Here is a 19,265-nt window from a genome sequence, read left to right as displayed (position 1 = left end):
CCTCCCTTCTGCTCCAACACCAGTATCCAACACCATGAGTAGCGGGTAGTGATCTGAAATGCCACGAGGCAGATGTCTAACCTCCTTAACCATCATGGCCTGCGCCGCTGGCATCAGTACATAATCAAGCCTAGAGAGGCTGCCATGTGCCCCGGAGTGGAAGGTGTATTGTGTCTGCCCAGGGTGTAGCAAGCGCCAACAATCTACTAATCCCAAAGTGTCCATAAGCCTACTCAGCCAAGCCTTTGATCCCGGCAGGTTCCTAGGTGGATAACGATCTTCCCTCCCACAAACAACCCAATTAAAGTCACCACCCACTATCAGGAATCCTTCCGGGAGATTCAGAAATACTTTACCGATATCTTCAAATGTGGACGATTGCAGACCAGGTGGGACATAAACAGACATTAGAAGTATGGTCTTGCCCTCCCATCTGCCCACTATTACTGCATAACGTCCCCTGTCATCATAAATCACCTTGTCAATTTCCAAGGGGAGGGAGGCTCTGATCATTACCCCCACCCCGAGACCCGGAGGTGAAGCCCGAATGAGCGACAAGACGATAACCTCGTCTGTTCATGGATGAGCAGGAATTTTCTATAAGGTGTGTCTCTTGTAGCAGGACCACATCTGGTGACATTCTCTTGAGTAGTTGGAGAACCACCCCTCTTTTAATTCTGTCCCTGAGACCATTGACGTTCCATGACATTAGTCTCAACCCCCTATCCCCCATCCCAATAGTGACCACCACCCCATCCCAGAGAAAGACGTATCACCAGCGGACAATAGGCAAACGATACGGCACCTTGTGTAAAACCAAATCAAACCCCAACACCCAACCCCCACCCCCCAACCAGAAAACCAAGCATCTACCCCTCCCTGCACCCCTGCGTCTGACCCATCAGCCACCCCAACTTGCAGTGTGCCTGTCGCCCCATTCACTTACTAGTCTACAAAAAGAAACCCCAGAGGAGGACGAGTCCCTGTCCCTCCCGCCACCTCGTAGTAGCAGCAAAACATATTTATACATACGATATGCGACCCCCAGCAGTACACTATGCAATAGTTCAGGGAACCTAGTCAATATTCCTTATTCTTGCGCCGATCCACCGTCTTCCGTACCCCCAGAGCGGTCTGCCGGATCTCTTCTCATGGGCAGAGTGTCAAGCCAGTCACTAACCACATCTGGGCGGTCAAAGAAAAAGGCCTTGTCCTCATATTCGACCCGCAACCGTGCAGGGAAGAGCATAGCGTACTTCAAATCCATGTCTCGCATCCGCCTTTTTACTCCTTGAAAGCCCAATCGTTGTTTTCGGACAGATTGAGTGACGTTCGGGTAGAAGCTCACTGTAGTATTCTCAAACTTGACGGGTCCACCCATTCTCGAGGCCTGCAAAATAGCGTCTCTATCGCGGAAGTTGAAAATCCTAGCGATAATAGGACTTGGTGGGGCACCCGGCTTCGGCCTCCCGCCCGGCACTCTGTGCGCCCGTTCCACCGCGAAGAATTTACTCAAGCCTTTGGGGGCGAGATGATTGAGGACCAGATCTTCCACAAAAAGATCCGTTGCGGTTTCTTCTGATTTTTCAGGAATACCAATAATGCGTATGTTATTCCGCCTTACACGACTTTCGGAATCCTCCAATCGGCGGGCAAACTGTTCCTTGGCAGTTTGCAAATTACGGACCTCCGTTTGCAAGTCAGAAACGTCGGTAGTGAGACTGGCTGTGGTCAAATCTAGGGATTTGACCTTCTCGTTCGTTTTGTAGAGGTCTGCCCTGATTAAGGTGACATCCACAGCCACGGTATCTAACTTTAAAGCCAGAGCCTCGTATTGTTGTCCGATTGAAGTTTTCATGCCAGCAATGGCGTCCATGACGACTTGGAGGGTCAATTCCTCTGGGTCTTCAAAAGTCACATTCGCCCCTCCGGTAGTTTTAGGGATGGTACCGGGTGATTCCCTCGGCTGGGTGAATCGTTCGATACTATCTGCCTGCGTCACACTGCCCCTGCCGGTGATCTTGGTCTTCAGCCGGTCTCCGTCTTGCTTGCCCACCATATTGGGTTCTGTGCCCCGGAGGGCCCTGTGCGACCTGGTGTCAATATCCGCACTTCGTAGCCCACTAGAATTCAAATGTTCAGGTTGAGAAAGGGTTTCTCCCGGTCCGCACCAAGTACTTGCGGTAGATACACTGCAGAGTGAAGCGCCCAGCGGAGGCCGATGATCAATCTGTCGATAACACCCTCGCTCACCAGTGAGGTCTCAAAAACGAAACCGAAAGTTGACCAGGGGCATCGATCCCACTGCAGCTAGCCGTTGTTCTTCAACTACTGCCTGGGTATTGGTGCCACTTGAGCTCCATGCCCTTCCACCCCTGTGGGCCAGAAAGTTGTGATCGGTGTAATTCAGGTTCCCAATGTCCAAATCGATTTTGGAAAGCAGCTAGTGCCTCTGCGGGGTCTGCACTTCAATATTCCATCCGAATAATCCGGATTCGTTTCAGTATATATGTAGGAGGCAGCGAGGGTCTCGGGAGCTCTTAGCTCACGCGGCCATCTCGGATGCTCGCGAAGCTTTTCCCCATGTACCAATCTTAACTGAAGACATTAACCCTCCAACGCATCAGGTGAAATTGTGTACGTGGCAGCCCAACAGCTGTGTTAATTAAACACAGCTCATCATTACATACCCCTCTTTGCTCGCTGACTCGCAGCATGGTACACTGTATGAATCTACTCTTAACAGTTGACGTCTCACAAAAAGATATATGCTTTAATAATTCCAAAAATCCGATAATGTAACCAGCAATCCTCCAAACTCCCAATCTGAGATAACATTCAAAACAATCCTGGGTGGTGCGCTGCAAACTGCTATACTTTAGAGTACAGTCCTCGTTTCTAGCGTCTCAGGGGCTCCTCATGCGCAGGCAACATACAATATAGTTGGGGCAAACTTCATATGTTAACTCAGCAATATTTCACAAATCAGCAATAAAATATACGTTTCAGTCGTACCGGTTCCCTCATGTATTTCAGTGTTCAACACAGTATTGAGAAAATACTTTGGATTAGTAACAGCGTGCATCCCAGGTGTCTACGCGTCTAGCAACAGCATTCCCCCACGAATACACCCCAATACCTCAATTCATAGTCCATACAAATACAGGAGCTTGCAGCGTTTATGCAATCAAGTACGCCGTCTCCTGGTTGACATCCACTTTTCCTACTGAATCCTGCGAATTCTGTAGGCCATATATCTGTTCGTTATCACTCGACATGTCTCATTGGCTGGATTTAGATGCATTCTCTTCATCGGGGAACCCCTGATCTCTGCAACTGCCTGCATGGTGTCTTGCTGTCAGCTCAGGATCAGCTCCGAGCGTGGACCCACAAGTGGCAAAGGCGGTGTCCTTATTCTCGTATACCGTTACTCTCTCCGCCAGTTGCGAAAAGGGCCTTTCATTTTCGGTAGCCTTGTTGTTGTGGCCATGTCCCGAGGCCCCACATTGGTGAAGGTTTCCAGCCAGTCCTCCGCCTGATGCTGATAAGGCTGGCCCGCTATTAGCACGTATTCTCAGAGATTACCCCCCACATCCCCCGATCCATGAGATAACCACTAGCGCTGGGGATATAAATGCAGCATTTTGTGAATATTGCCAAGACTTGTACCAGGCTCCCCCTCCCCCCCCCCCCCCCCCCCATTGGTGGAAGACTCCTTGATGCCATTTTGAACAGGCGCACAGTTCCCACAATTTGAAAAAACAGCGCAGGACGCTCTATCTGGCACTATCACAAGGTCCGAAATCAAGGCAGCCATCAGGAGCCTCCCTCAAAACAAGGACCCAGGTCTGGACGGCCTCCCGTCCGAATTCAATGCCACGTTTACGGATACTCTTGTGCCACAACTAGAGAAACTGTGTAATGCTGCGCTGTTCTCGGGGTCATTGCCACCCACCATGAGACAGGCACTCTTAATGTCTCTCTCCAAACCAGCACGCCAGGCAATGTATCTTTCAGAGTTCCCCCCAACTATCTCTAATCACTACAGACTACAATCTATTCAGTAAAGTACTGGCTGGCTGCCTACTTCCATATTTACACAACCTAATCCAACCAGATCAATGTGGGTTTGTACCAGTGCAGTGCACTTCACTTAACATCAGCAGGTTTTACCATGTTATGACTGCAACCCCCAAGGAGAGAGCCCACGCAGGTTGTATCACCTTGGATCTGAGACAGGCATTCGATATGCTCATATTGGACTACATATTCCCAGCACTTGAACTATTTGGCATCCCGCCGGGTTATTTAATGTGGGTCAGGCTCCTGTACAAGGACCCCAGGGCAAGGGCCTGTACAGGGCGACTTATCTCGGAGGAGTACCCGGTTTGAAAAGGCACACGGCAGGGTTGCCCACTGTCTCCTCTGTTGTTTGTGCTGGCCCTGGAGCCTTAGCCCTTAGGGTACGGTTATCGGCTGTACAACCGGCCATACGTATCAGCCAAACAACACACATTATCTCCGCATACACGGATGACATTATTCTGTATGCTTAAGACCTCACCTCTCTATCACTGGCCAAAGGCATTTTTTATGCTTTTGCGTTGCTTTCGGGCATCAGAATTAATGTCAGTATGTATTATGCCTTTTTTCCCGGCAAGGGGATTGCCCAGAGACGGTTCAGTTTGGCCCTCATTCTTTAAAAGTCGCAGCACATACTTTAAAATATCTGGGTATACAGATTTATCGCTCAACACCAAACCTCATTGACGTTAACCTAGGTAAGGCTATGCACTCGCTACACTCACATGTAACTTTCTGGTCCTCCCTACTGCTATCATAGATGGGCCGAGTGGCAATTTCGAAAATGGTAGCCCTCCCCTTGCTACTGTATTTCTTAACCAATTTGCCGGTTGTGATCCTGACCCTGCTGCTTAACTATGAACATCACTCTTTCTGTTTTGATTTGGGGAAGTGGCCACCGCAGTGTAGGACTGAATAAGCTGCAACTGGACACTGATAAAGGGGACTAGGTTACAGTGGCTCTCAGATTGGCTGTCAGGGCGTAACTTACATTAAATTAAATTATTCACCTGCCGATGTGGATCGCGGACGGGTTCATACTCTGATCCTACCAGAGGCTAAGATTCCGACCGATGCTCGCTGCTTTTACGCACAGCTCTCATTTATTAGAAATAATCCACACACTACACACGTGGCTGCCTCCCTTACTCTGACACCATACCACTACTTGGGATCCTGACCCCAAATGGCCTCCTCACTAAACTGAGACTGCTCCCCTGGGCGGAAGGTGGTTTAGCTAGAGTGGGAGACCTATTTCACAACAGCACATTTATGGAACACGACAATTTTGTCTGGAGCAAAGGAGTCACGGATGCATTAGATTTACTACATGCCACACTTTTGCAATATGTAAAGAAACATTGGTCCCCCCACAGGGAGAAACCTCCCCACCATGAAATGGTCTTCATAACCTACCTGATAGTGAATGGCCGACACCTCACCAACTGGCTTTCCAGAGGCATTACTAACCAAACTAGAATTTCACAGAATGTTTTAAGCAACAAATGCACCGAAGACTTGGGTACAGACATGATGTATGGGGACTGGAGCAGGTCCTTGGCATACCCTTTGAGAATCCCACGGAATGCCAAATTCAACTTCATTCAATACATTTTTTTGCAGAGGGCATATCTCACCCTGCACCGACTGCAGCATATCTTCCCAGCCACACAGCACTGCTGTCCTAGATGTAAAATATAAGATGCTAACCTGCTATGTATGTTATGTCAATGCACCGTGATTATGTCTTTTTTTTATTTTTTTATTATGTCTTACTGGTTAGAATTGTTATCACTGATATCAGCTACGGTTGGTGTCCCCATTCCGCGTACTCATGCAGTATTCCTTTTGGGATTGATGCGGCTCCATAAGGCGCAGAAAGAACAACTTCGCTTTATAGACTTGCCTCTACTCCTGACTAAGCAATCCATTACGATGAGGTGGAGGTCGGCTGGTCCCCCACAGCTTCATGGCTGGCATGGGGTAGTGGTGTAATGAAGCGGGTCGGAGAGTGCTGCTATCCGCCTGGAGGAAGACCTGGGTTTGTGAACAAAAAATATCTCTTTAGACTGTGTCAGTATCCTGGAGTCGTTGAAGGCTCTGGCCCCGCTGCCATTGCATGTAGCTCGAAATTAGCACCTGTCTTATTATATACAGCATCGCCGTACGATCCCCTCCTCACTCGCCACCCCGCTCCCGCCTCGCAGCTGCTCCTCCCTCGCTACGCCCCCGCCACTATCTACTTATGACAGATGCATTTACGCGCAGCGGGCGCGCCAAAGGTAAGCCCGTCTACGTCCATCCGCGCCTTGACCGCGCCTAGCGGAAGACCCCCTGGCCCCCGCAAAAACCACTCCACCCGCCTAACGTACGATGTCGCAACCCTCACTGCACTTAACACCGGCGGACTCCCCGACTGCCACCGAGCCGCCCCAGGACGCACCCATGGACCCTTCACCTGCCAATCCTGCAAGTTCTGCTGCATCAGGACCCACACTGCAACCACTACCGCCAAACAGAACCCAAACAACAACCACCTAAAGTGGATCCTGCTCAACACGCGCTCTGTCCCCAAACACGCCATTGAACTATGGAACCTACTCAACACCACATCACCGGACGTTGCCTTTCTTACAGAAACCTGGATGAACGCCTCATCAGCGCCCGACATCGCCGTAGCCATCCCGGATGGATACGAGATCATCCGAAAGGACCGCATCAACCAAACAGGAGGAGGCATCGCCATCGCCCACAAGAACACCATCCGCATCACGACCAGCCCCGACGACACAGCTGCCGAACACCTTCACTTCCAGATACACACCGACCCCAAGACCACACTTAGAGGCACCCTCATCTACAGACCACCAGGACCCCGCACACAATTCAGCGAAGACATCACCGACTTTATCAGCCCACACGCCCTCCCTTCCGAGGACTACATTCTCCTAGGGGACCTCAACTTCCACCTGTAGAAGAACAACGACAGCAACACCACCACCCTTCTCGACAACCTCGCTAATCTCGGACTCAAACAACTGGTAAACACCCCCACCCACCACGCTGGACACACGCTGGACCCAATCGTCTCCTCCAGCAAGCACGTTTCCTTCAACCACGCCACAGGACTCCACTGGACAGACCACAGCTGCGTCCACTTCAACTTTAGAAAGACCACGACCCACCACCACCCACAACAAGTCCCCCGCAGAAACAGGAACATAATTATCACCGGCCAACTCACCACATCGCTAAACCAAAACCCTCCCGCCAAATCATCGGACCCAAATCAAGCAGCCGTCAATCTCGCACAATGGATCACCCACTGCGCTGACGAATTAGCACCCCTGAAAAACCATCACAACAACAAAGGTAGCAAAAAAGCCTCCTTGTTCAATGACGACCTCAAGAACTCCAAAAAGAACTGCCGCACCCTCGAGAAAACGTGGCGAAAAAACCCAACCACAGACAACATGACCGCCCTCAAGGACGCCACCCGCAAAGACCACCAGCTGATCCGATCCTCCAAGAAATCAGCATTCAAGGATCGAATCTACAACAACGCTCACAACAGCAAGGAACTCTTCAGCATCGTCAAAGAGTTTACCAATCCCAGCGCCGTCTCCAACGACATCACTCCCTCTCAAGACCTCTGCGACTCACAAGCATCATTCTTCCACAGCAAAATCGCTGACATACATAACATCTTCGGCGACCAGTCCACCCCCCTTTCTATCGAACTGAAGCCCCCCACCACCACCCTTTGCACCTGGAACCCGATCAGCACCTAAGACACCAGCCGCTTGATGAACTCCATACACTCCGGATCACCAACCGACCCATGCCCCCACCACATCTTCAACAAGGCTGACTCCATCATAGCACCCCATCTCGGGGATATCATCAACTGCTCCCTCAACACCGCCACCTTCCAGGAAAGCTGGAAACATGCCGAACTCAGTGCCCTACTAAAGAAACCTACAGCAGACCCCACTGAACTTAAGAACTACCGCACCATCTCGCACCCCTCTTTCCCTGCCAAAGTCATAGAGAAGACCGTCAACAGTCAGCTCGCCGCCTTCCTCGAGTCCAACGGCTCCCTCGACCCCTCTCAGTCTGGCTTCCGAGCCAAACACAGCACCGAGAGCGCCCTCATCGCAGCCACAGACGACATCAGAACACTACTCGACAACGGGGAAACAGCTGCCCTCATCCTCCTGGACCTCTCTGCAACATTTGACACGGTCTGTCATAGCACCCTAGTACAACGCCTCAGTAACGCCGGGATACAAGGAAAAGCATTGGATTGGATCATCTCTTTCCTCGCCGGAAGAACCCAAAGAGTCCGCCTCCCCCGTTTCAGGTCAGAGGCCACCGAAGTCATCTGCGGCGTACCACAAGGATCATCGCTCAGCCCCACCCTCTTCAATGTCTACATGAGCCCCCTCACATCCATCGCACGCCAACACAACCTCAACATCATCTCCTACGCTGACGACACACAGCTGATCCACTCCCTCACCAAAGACCCAAACATCGCCAAAACCAACCTACACGAAGGGATTAAAGACGTAGCCGAATGGATGAAGAACAGCCGATTGAAACGGAATTCTGACAAGACGGAAGTCCTCATCCTAGGATCATCCCCCTCTGCATGGGACAACTCATGGTGGCCACCGACACTGGGCAGCGCACCCAAACCAACGGACCATGCTCGCGACCTGGCTGGGATTCATTCTAGACTCCTTCCTCTCGATGACCAGACAAGTCAATGCCGCCTCATCATCATGCTTTAACATATTACGTATGCTCAAAAAGATCTTCCTTTGGATCCCCACCGAAACAAGAAAGACAGTCACCCAAGCACTTGTCACAAGCCGACTGGACTACGGAAACACCCTCTACGCCAGAACCACAGCCAAATTACAGTAAAAAATTCCAACGCATTCAGAACGCCTCAGCCCGACTCATCCTAAACATACCCCGCCACAAGCACATATCCGGTCACCTGAGAGACCTCCACTGGCTCCCCGTAAACAAGAGAATAACGTTCCGTCTCCTCAGCCACGCACACAAGGCTCTCTACGACCTAGGACCTAAATACCTCAACTCGCACCTGACCTTCTACACCCCCACCCACCAACTCCGATCTTCCAATCAAGCCCTCGCCGCGATTCCACGCTTCTGAAGAACTACCATGGGAGGAAGGATCTTTCTCCTACTTAGCGGCCAAAACCTGGAATTCTCTCCCCACCCACCTCCGCCTCACACAGAAACAACTCTCCTTCAGAAAACAACTCAAAACTTGGCTGTTTGATAAGTAGCGAACACCCCCTCCTCAAGCGCCTTGAGACCCTCTGGGTCAGGAGAGCGCTATACAAATTTTAACTTGACTTAACTTGACTTGGATCGGCCATCGATGTGTCTGAAACCCTGCAATGCCATGAAACACACAGCCTTATTGGATCTTAGATCCAGCAACAGAAATCCATGCAAAGTAACTCTGCATATAACTTGCCTTAATGGCGTAAGTTACAACCCTACCATGTCAAACCCAGGGGCGGCTGGTGTACACGGGCAAGATGGGCGTCGCCCTCCCACCCTGTGGGGGACTGTGGGGGACTAACAAAATGCATGATGGAACACTGAGCAGTTAGCAATGCATTTTGCTGGCTGCTTGTGCTCGGTAAACAAACATGTTCAAATGTTTTTTTTTTAAGGGGGTGGTGGAGGATGGCCTTTGTTCTGTACATGCTTTTGGCTGGGCGAAGATTTCTTCGACCTGGAGCCATAAAGCAGAGCAGTGACGACACACTGGAGCGTGCAGCCTGTGTCTCACTGCCAGAATAGCATTTATATTTGGGCGTTATTCCTTTGGCCCAGGGAGGAGTTGGAGGCCCTCCATTAGTTTCAATGGCTGAGGGCGGGACAGTCCGGGCGGCTTTGAGTTTGTGGGGGTGTGGCAGTGGCCATTGCCTCTTCCACCAGACCTACCAACAGTTTGTTGTTTTGCATGTGATTGGTTTGCTGGGGTCTGGGGGAGGAGTCCAAAGACCACCAAATCCAGTATTTCCCAGTTTTACTTTTGGCTTGCTTCGTCGTGGCTGGCTTGTGCGTGCTATCATTGCTATTGCCATGCTGTGTACTGCAGTCAGGGCACAAGTCCTTAAAAAAAGAAGTGGGGGGACGCTCCAAGTTAGGTGGTGTCACCGGAAGTGACGTCACAACAGGAAGTGACGCCACGAAATTTACTGTCTCCGTCTGAAATGCGTGAATACACACAAGATACATGTAGAAGTATAATACTGCAGTAAGTGGCAGTCACTCAAAACACAAGAACACACTATACACAGGACCCATTCCTCAGATTACACGGTTATTACGGGCATCTGTCGGTGTCCCTGGAAGTGACATGCTCGGCGTGTTGACGGCGCAGCTCCTTGAAGCCTTGGCGCCTCGGCTGTGCTCTGAGAAATGCTGGCAAGGGCAGGGCGTGAGGTGGAAGGGGAGATTAGTCTGAGGCTTGGGTGCATTTAGAAGGCTCTCATTCGCGTGCAGGTGCAGACTCGGGCACCCGTTCCATCTTTTGGGCAGGGGGGACGGCGTCCACCCGGTAAAAACACAGTAAAATAAGTGGTGGGACGCCGTCCACCCGCGTGGTACCCCGACTCGAGCCCTGACTGCAGTCCTCCTGGTATTGAGTCGAGACGAGGAGCCTGACGAGGAGCCTTGAGAAGTGAACGTCGAGGTCAGGGCAGGTCACGGTAACCACAACACACGGGTAAGTGAAAGCGATCCCGCCACCACCCACAACAAACTCCTAATTATATTTATAGGGGCTGTTGTGTTTTTAATTTTGTCGCTGCAGCCTGCGTTAATTATGTACTTAGTGTGTTACACTTAACTTTAGTAGTACTCTACTGACTGCGCGACACCTGGGGGATGGGCCACTGCCGCTAGGGGGTGACTTTGATTCGATCCATAGAGCCCGAGGTGGCGAGGCCTTGCCCTGGTGGCGTACGTTGTTTTTGGTTGGCTACTGGGCATTTGGTTTAGTTTGTGGCACTGGCACTCCGGCAGCAGACAGTTTAAGCAGGGCTTTAAGTAGGATGAAAAAACTGGGGGGTCTCTCAAAGGGGTGTGGCCAGTGTACTTAGGGGCGTGGCTTTAAAACACTTACTCTAAAAATCTGTGCTTAGCATAATGTGACACCCGACTTGTATTTTGCTGTTCCTGTCATTGCATCCAGATATGTGATACAACAAGTAACATCATACCTACAATAAGTCAGGACTATTGGCTTTGTCAATGGTTATTAGTTGCATAGGATAAATAAGCTGTAACTATGGCTTGTTACATATAATATTGAAAAAGTTTCCAATTAAAGCATTGGTGACCCTACCACAATGTTGCTGCTCTTGCGTTTCAGAAAGAGAAGGGAAATCCAGAAAGAAAATGACTCTTTAACCGCATCGCTGCTGCGGTTATTTTTGCGCTGTGCGGCTGTTTTCTAAAAACCGCGTTACATGACGAGCTCAGCTCGTCATCAGCATCGAAGGGGTTAAAGGATTTCCCTTCCCCCACAACGCTCACCTGACATGATGTCATGTCGTCACTTCTCCACTAGTGAGTAGTGAGAAGTGAGCAGTGTGGGAAGTGCACAACCACGTGCTTACTGTCTCCAAAAGGGTCTTTATCAGGCTGTTTTGCGCCCTGCACTTTTTTCCAGACTGCAGTGACAGCAAACCGCTGTCACTGCAGTCCGGAAAAAACGGACCGCCTGTACCAGGGCTCAAAACAGAGCCCGATAGAGACCCGTTTCGAGGTCCCCCTGAAAAAAGCTGCCGGTGCTCAGACCCCTTGAGACCCGGCCCACTTAAAGTCCTGAGTTTAAGGCTCTGTGGGCCTTTGTGTGCAGTGCAGAGTGCACACCCCCACAGGGAGGTCTGGTATCACTTGGTAGGTGGGGGTGGTGGCACTTAGTTTACTAGTGTATGTTACAGACACGCAGGTTCAGGTTTATTTTATTTAATTTTTTTTTAATGCATTTTTATGCAGCGCAGACTTTACCCGAAGGTGTCAGAGCGCTGTACAATAGAAGAAGTCGTCGTTCGTGCAGACAGAAGGCTGGGCCCAGGCACTTGCGGAAACACGCATTCCCTGGCTCCCGGTGCTGTTTTCAGACTAAATGCATGCCCGAAAGAGTATGTGCAATCAATGGCCATGACAGCAAGAATAGCGCCCTGAAGACCAGTATCTGGCATGTAAGGGCTGTGACACTGAACCGCTTAAATACGGGGGTGCTTCCAGGAGACTAAAGGACTAACCCTGGGTTGGTAGATGACTGACGTGCTCATCTGGGGCAGGCAATGTCAGTTACCTCTCCGACAAGTGCTTTTGAAAGGGGCACTTGTCTGAGAGGGTTGTTGTTCATGCCAGGCATGCCTGACCCCCGGCTCCCCTGAGCGCAGAACCCACTTCACTTGGCTTCAATTGCTTTCCTGACAGCAAACACCCGAAAATCCAGGGGAAAATAAATTATACGTGAAGGACAAAGCAATTCTTTAAATCAATAAAATCGGAAATCAACGCAATAGGCGCTCCTGTATTTGACCGTACAGGCCCAGTTTTTGGACGTATGTCCCGGTGTTCTGACACCTTTCTCCCAGGGGCGTTACACAGGCCCACGCAGCCCCCGCAGTCGATTGTTACATCAACAGCAGATTTAAAATAAAGTATCATACAAAATAATAAATTCCATTACATTAGGTACAATTATCAAAGTTTTTTAGATGTGTTTAGATTATTTTGTGACATGACTTATCAATTTTATATTAGTATTTTATGTAGTTACTTGTAAGTTAAATTAGCAATCAATTATTGTTGTTAATGTCTTACCTTAAAAAATTTCATTTTCAAATAAACTATGAAGTACTGCTTTTTTGTTCAAACGCCAATCTTGTCAGTCACAATTTCCTGAGAACGGTTCTTGAATTTTGTTGTGAATTCTTACTCCCATGTCAAAACATTTTATCATGCCAAAATAGAGCACATAGGCATTTATGTCCGCATGTAGTGTGGCACCATATGCTATTGTACTCACTACATTCTTTTTTACCATTAAAGAGAATAGTTTGTCTTTGGCAGAAAACCATTTCAATGACAGCAAAATAAGAGAAAGTTAAGTGCATGCTTTCATAAGTGCAAACTATGTGAACAAATACCATTGGGGAAAGCAGCGTTACTCATAGTGTAAATCACAGCTATACACTAACCGCACTGAACATAAACATTTAAAAGTATATTGATCTTTTATAGGGCATTAAGAAGGAGAAGGTAGCCCCACTTTACAAAGAGAGTGGTCTGAAAACCGAACAGTTATTGCAAAAAGAAGAGACTGCAGGAGCAGAGCAAAGATTTGTCCAAAACAGAGAGACAGGAAGGAGCCTAGTTCGAGGAATCAATGGCACAGAATGCATTGCAGCAAAAGAGATGGTCTGCCTATACCAAGAGAGTACTGATTTTAAAAAAAAGTAAGTTAAGTAACGTCTGTTAATAATATAGCTATATATTATATAAATGTTAGTTTGTGACAGTGACTAGTACTTGTATGTGTACACAAATAAAAACCTGCAACTAAAATAATAATAGTTTTTTACAGGGGAATGTATGCAACAGAATCTATAGTGATCTTGAATTATGTTATAAATATATAGCTTCCGTCCTAAGCTGGAAAAAAAATAAAGCACGCTTCGAATTTTTATTTCCATTGTGTTTATGTTGTTCTGAGTTTTGAGATTTGGAGATAATGTTAACAAGTACCAGGGGCCATATTCACAAGGGGGTTTATCTCCGCTTTTTTGGCTTTAAAAGCCAAGAAAGCGGAGATAAAATTATCTCCCTATTACCAAGCTGTCGCTAACACCAGTTAGCGACAGCTAATAGGAGATAGCGACCATCTTGGACCCCGCTTTGCATGTCAGTGATATTTATCACTAATGACATGCAAAGTGGGCGTGCCAAGATGTTAGCGACTGGACACAGTCGCTAACATCGCTATCTCCTATTACCAACTTTTTGAGATATTAGCGCAAAGCAAGGAATATCTCCAAAAGCGAACACCTGCCCAGGAGCAGTTCTTAGCCATGTTATCCAATGGGAGTTTGATAACATGGCTAAGAGAATTAGCTTGGTAATGCATGAATATCGCTGACTTTTCAGCCATATTCATGCATTGCGGCCATTTTTTATCGCATTTGCGATAAACCTTTGTAATACCAAGGTTTATCTGCGATAAAAATCGCCGCCGCCCGGCGATACATTTTTTGTCTCTAACCAAGCAATAGCGATAATTATCGCTATTGCTTGTGAATATGCCCCTCAATGCCTGGAAAAGTGATGTAAAAGATGGACATTGTATTTTAAAAATGTTATAGTCACTGTAGTAAATGTGTTCTCAAAATATATTTGCATCAACAGGTCACTATATCCCAAAGAACAAAAACTAGAATGGATAGAGTGCGAAAAGTGCAAACAGTGCTTACATTCAGACTGTGCAGATGTGCCAATTACAGAACAGTTTGTTGACACTCCATTTTATTGCGGATGCCACAAAAAATTTCCAATCGCATTGGACAGGTAAATATACAGTTTAATATTGAATATATGTATTTATTTAACCTCCTTATTGAAATTGAAGGTGCAAAACTATGAGTCACAGTAAACTTGGATTATAGAAAAGGTAGTTTGTACTGCATACCTACACATTTATATTTAATGAATGATTCAAGTGATATCTTTACTGTTCCTATTACCATTTTTGCATGGTGAAATCCATAATAAATGATTAGGTGTAGATATATCTTCCTATATAATTGAACAATACATTGAAGGAAAATATGAGCAATGGAAACTTCGGAAAAGTAAGTAGTGATACTTGAAATTCCCACATTTGAAGTACAATCGAAGTCACCAGTTGAGGTTAAAGAAGAAACATTATGATTAATAGTTGAGGTTTAGAGGTAGGATGTTCTGCTAAAAGTAAAACATGCAAGACGTTGAGGTTAAAACCTGTTAGGTAGGACAATTGCTACATTTAAACAAACTTAAATGTATGCACATAAATTATTTGACATTCAGCAGCATTCGAGAATTACTCACATGAATCTATAAGTGACATAATTTGTATTGTGTATTCTTAGAAATCTTCTTAGCTTTTAGAAACGTTAGTCAAGACTTCACAATAACCAAGTCTATATGAGATGATTTATTTTCCTTTTATAAAAAACAGAGCACTATGTAATTCACAACAAGAAAATATTATATTTAAATTGTGTCACATAATTATTGAATTTGTGGTTAAGAAATGCACAAGAAGAAATTCAAAAATTCTGAATCTGTTGATGGCATTGATTGTAATGATGTTGAATTTTTAAAATATGATCATAATTGAAAATATTAAAAAAAAAGATTTTATGGGATAGGCATTATTGTTTTAAAAATAATACTGAATAAGTATTACTGTAAAAAGACTCATACATAGACATTAATTATATTCAATGGTTATGTTTTTCAAAATAAAAGATTTTTACATTTTGTGCGTTTAAAACATGTATTCATTAACACCAATGTACTGAAGGGAAATACCTTCAGCAACTAAATGTATTATGTTCAAGAGCCATGACATAAAGGAAGGTGGCATGTTGTTTGAAAATTTGTAAAAAGGTTGAAAAAACTTATCTTTATTCATTTCTATCTTCTCTGAAAAAATGTTTTTATTACTTACTTTATTAAGTATTTATGTACCTTCTAGTGATATAGCAACTTTTTAAAAAAAAACTGTTTACTTAATGACATAGTTTGGTCATATGCATTTTTAAATTAGTTGACTGTGTTCTCTCAATTTAATATACTAAAACTCATGGTCAGGCTTCAAAATGAGAACCTGGCGATAATTATTAGCGGAACATGTGGATAGGGGTAAGTATATAGCAATGTAATTGATTATTAAAATAAATCGAGGCCTGAGATAATTGAAGAAAAAATTAGTAACTAAATAAGGAAATAATGTGAAGTACTTTGGTGAATATCATAAAAGAGCATGTTTTTGACTCATGAAGTAATAAACAAAATGTACTACAAGACCCAGAGTTAAAAAGGTTTGATGCAAGGCCATGGTCACAAATTACACGTCTATTTAGAATCAATATTTAGTAATATTACTATTGTACTAATAACAATCTATAAAATGCTATTTACAAACATAATTGTCGACTGTAACCTAACCTATTCTTTCCTCTGGGGAGGTCTGTGTCCAACTGCGGAGTATCTGCATACCTTGGTTTAAGTTAATTATAGTAAATATGTTGGATTTTGAGGGTAGGGGCAGGACAATAGTGAAACCTTTTGATTAAAGTAAATGGGTTTGGGGAATTATTCGTGATTTACTGGGATTAAAGAATGTGAGTCATGTGGTTAGGAACCCACAAAACAGTAAGACTATTTCTATTAAAATAATCATTTATGTAGTTAGTAAGGCAAAAATGAACTCCAAAACAGTAGAGAATCAGTCAATATAAGAGATGAAATAAGCCTAGAACCGCCCATGTTCAAGGATAAGGATAATGCAACTCCCTCTCACACAAAAGAAAGGTGAAATGAACTTAGATTAAACTACCTTTGAAAAATAACTTGCATTAGGATAAACTACAATAAACAGTTACAAATGTAAATAATTTAGATTTATTTTGAAGTTCGTCATGTAAAAATTGTTTTTTCGTATATAATTATAAAATATGGTATTATTTAATTTATTGTACAAATTAATGTGACAGTAAATATTATTAAAGTCAAATTAAATTAATTATGTTAATTCTATACATTCTCTTTACTAACTATTAAAACACAAAAAAAATTCTTCAACATTAGGTGAGAATTTTTTTTTTCATTTAAATTTCCATAAAATTATTTCAATATATATCTGATTGAAATATTATTATAGAGATATATTAATGGTCAAAGCTGATGTGAGAATTGAACATGGCTCTCTAGGAGTAGTTAATTTGGTGTATTTTAGAAGTTGGTTTACAAGTTGGTTTATGGCATGGTAATGGTATGTGAAATGTACATGGAGTAACCACATTCATAAGCAAGGTAAGTCAATAACACACTGTTGAAATAACCTGTACTTACGCTCAGATGGCTTGACATTGAGATGTTAGTCTTAACATAAAAGGCAATGTGTTAAGTGTTTGTGCCCCACATCAAGCAGTAACACAGTGTTTACTTCACAACAAAACCATTTAGTTACAAAATGTAAAGACTAAGGTCCCAATTCAGATCTCGCTAGTAATACCCTGCATGCAACTTGGATCCGTAGGGCTTTATGAGCGATTCGGGCAACTGGAGGGCGAACGAGCGAGCATTTTTAAGCTTACAGACTCAGTTTGCTCTGACTCCCATTGAAACCTATGGGAGCATGTATACTGGACAGATGCACAGGCTCCCATAGAAAAAAGGGGTGAAAGGGGAAAATGTACATCCGGTGGTGGGCACCACACTGTGCTTGGATGGGAGGAGGGGGCCCATAGGTAACCCCACATGTCTGAATCTTAGGGATCCAAGTTTTGGTAGCCCTGCTACGGGCCCCAAATCAATGATTCCGGCAAATTTTTTGATCTATACAGACCTAATTGTGAAGGCTGTCCCAATCATGTATAGTACTTGCTTGCTCGGAAACAGAGTCCATAGAGCAGAATGAAGCATCTGCATACAAGTCCTAAGGACTGGATCAGGTTGGGAGATGATTCAATCGAAGCGTACTTGAATGTTGCCTCGTACTTGGTTGTTCCGACCAGTTTGAAGATTGGACACAAACAAAGGCTACAAAACAGTTCCGTTAAAGCCAAATCCAATTAATAGGTCTTCCAAACACAATAGTAATCGGCCCCACATTCGATGGATTAAAGAAGATCAAAACATAAAAGAAACAATTATGTAGAAGTCAAGACATTCATTTTCAAAGATAATACAAAAAATAGTGCTTAGGAGCAGTTATTGACTAAAGAGTTAATTAGGCAATGCCAGAGCGGGAGAAAGTTAAGAGTGCAGGCAGACTGCGATGGGGCACGGCCCAGATACAGGGACCCACCTGGGCCTATTAAAACAAACGTACCTTAGTCCTTGGTTTGCATAGAAAAAGAAGTAGGGGGCGGCCGAGCGATATGTCAGTGATCCCCACGCAGTTGTAGTGTTGAAATTCATGTCTCCATGCAACTGCGGTGAAGCATCCGTATCATGAATGAGAAGCCAGGTGTAAAGTGTAGCGGCTCTGAGGGTGATACAATGGGGTTTCTCCACTCTGTAAAGATGATTTCTTGATCTACTAAACACAGCGATGCATTGGTTCTGAAGTGGTGGTTATGTGGGTGTTGGGAGGTTCCAAGTGCAATTAAGTGATTTGTTTTCAACACAGCAATGTATCAGTAATGAATCACTACAATACTCACTACAGAGGATGTGTTGGCAATGATCAGTGCATTTGCCTCGATGCCAGGCTTTTTGTTGGTGCAGCACTTAATGCTAACTTTTCACAGCCCTTGAATGATTCGGTTTCCCTTGGATTCATACTAGTTTTGCAGCAGGAAAAGAAATATCAGTGGTTTAGCAAAGTGACATTCCCTCCTGCAGCAGCACAGTAGTCCTTTTTAATGATATAATGTCCTCATTTCTAGAAGTGTTCTGGGTTGGTGGAGTTACCACTTATACTCTGCTGGGCCTTAGAAGTGGGGAGACTTCAAATATATGCCTTTTGAAATGCACAAGGTACTGCCTTTCTAGCCCTGGCTCAAAACTAACTAATGCAGCCATTGTGTGGGGTCAGTGCATATTGCTTTCAGGTTAAAGTGTCAGCACCTTGCTTTCGTTCTGCCTCTGATCGTCCCTCAGGATGTGGATGAACTTTTAATCACACCTATACTCCCTTTGTGTGTGGCTGTCTAGAGGTAATGAAGAAAGCCTGCTGCCATCCACCCCAGACGTGTATACAAAGAAGTTACATTAAAAATTTGACATTTTCGGAATTGCAATTTAAAATCCATTTTCATCATAATAAGTGTTTTTTTTAAATTGTGATGCCAGAGAAACCATAATTTCTTCTTCTCATCTCTTACCATTTTTAAATT

The sequence above is a fragment of the Lissotriton vulgaris genome, chromosome 5, assembly GCF_964263255.1.
Source record: "Lissotriton vulgaris chromosome 5, aLisVul1.2, whole genome shotgun sequence".
NCBI classification, from domain to species: Eukaryota; Metazoa; Chordata; class Amphibia; order Caudata; family Salamandridae; genus Lissotriton; species Lissotriton vulgaris.
The sequence above is the reverse complement of the archived record's forward strand: the minus strand, read 5'-3'. Positions refer to the sequence as shown.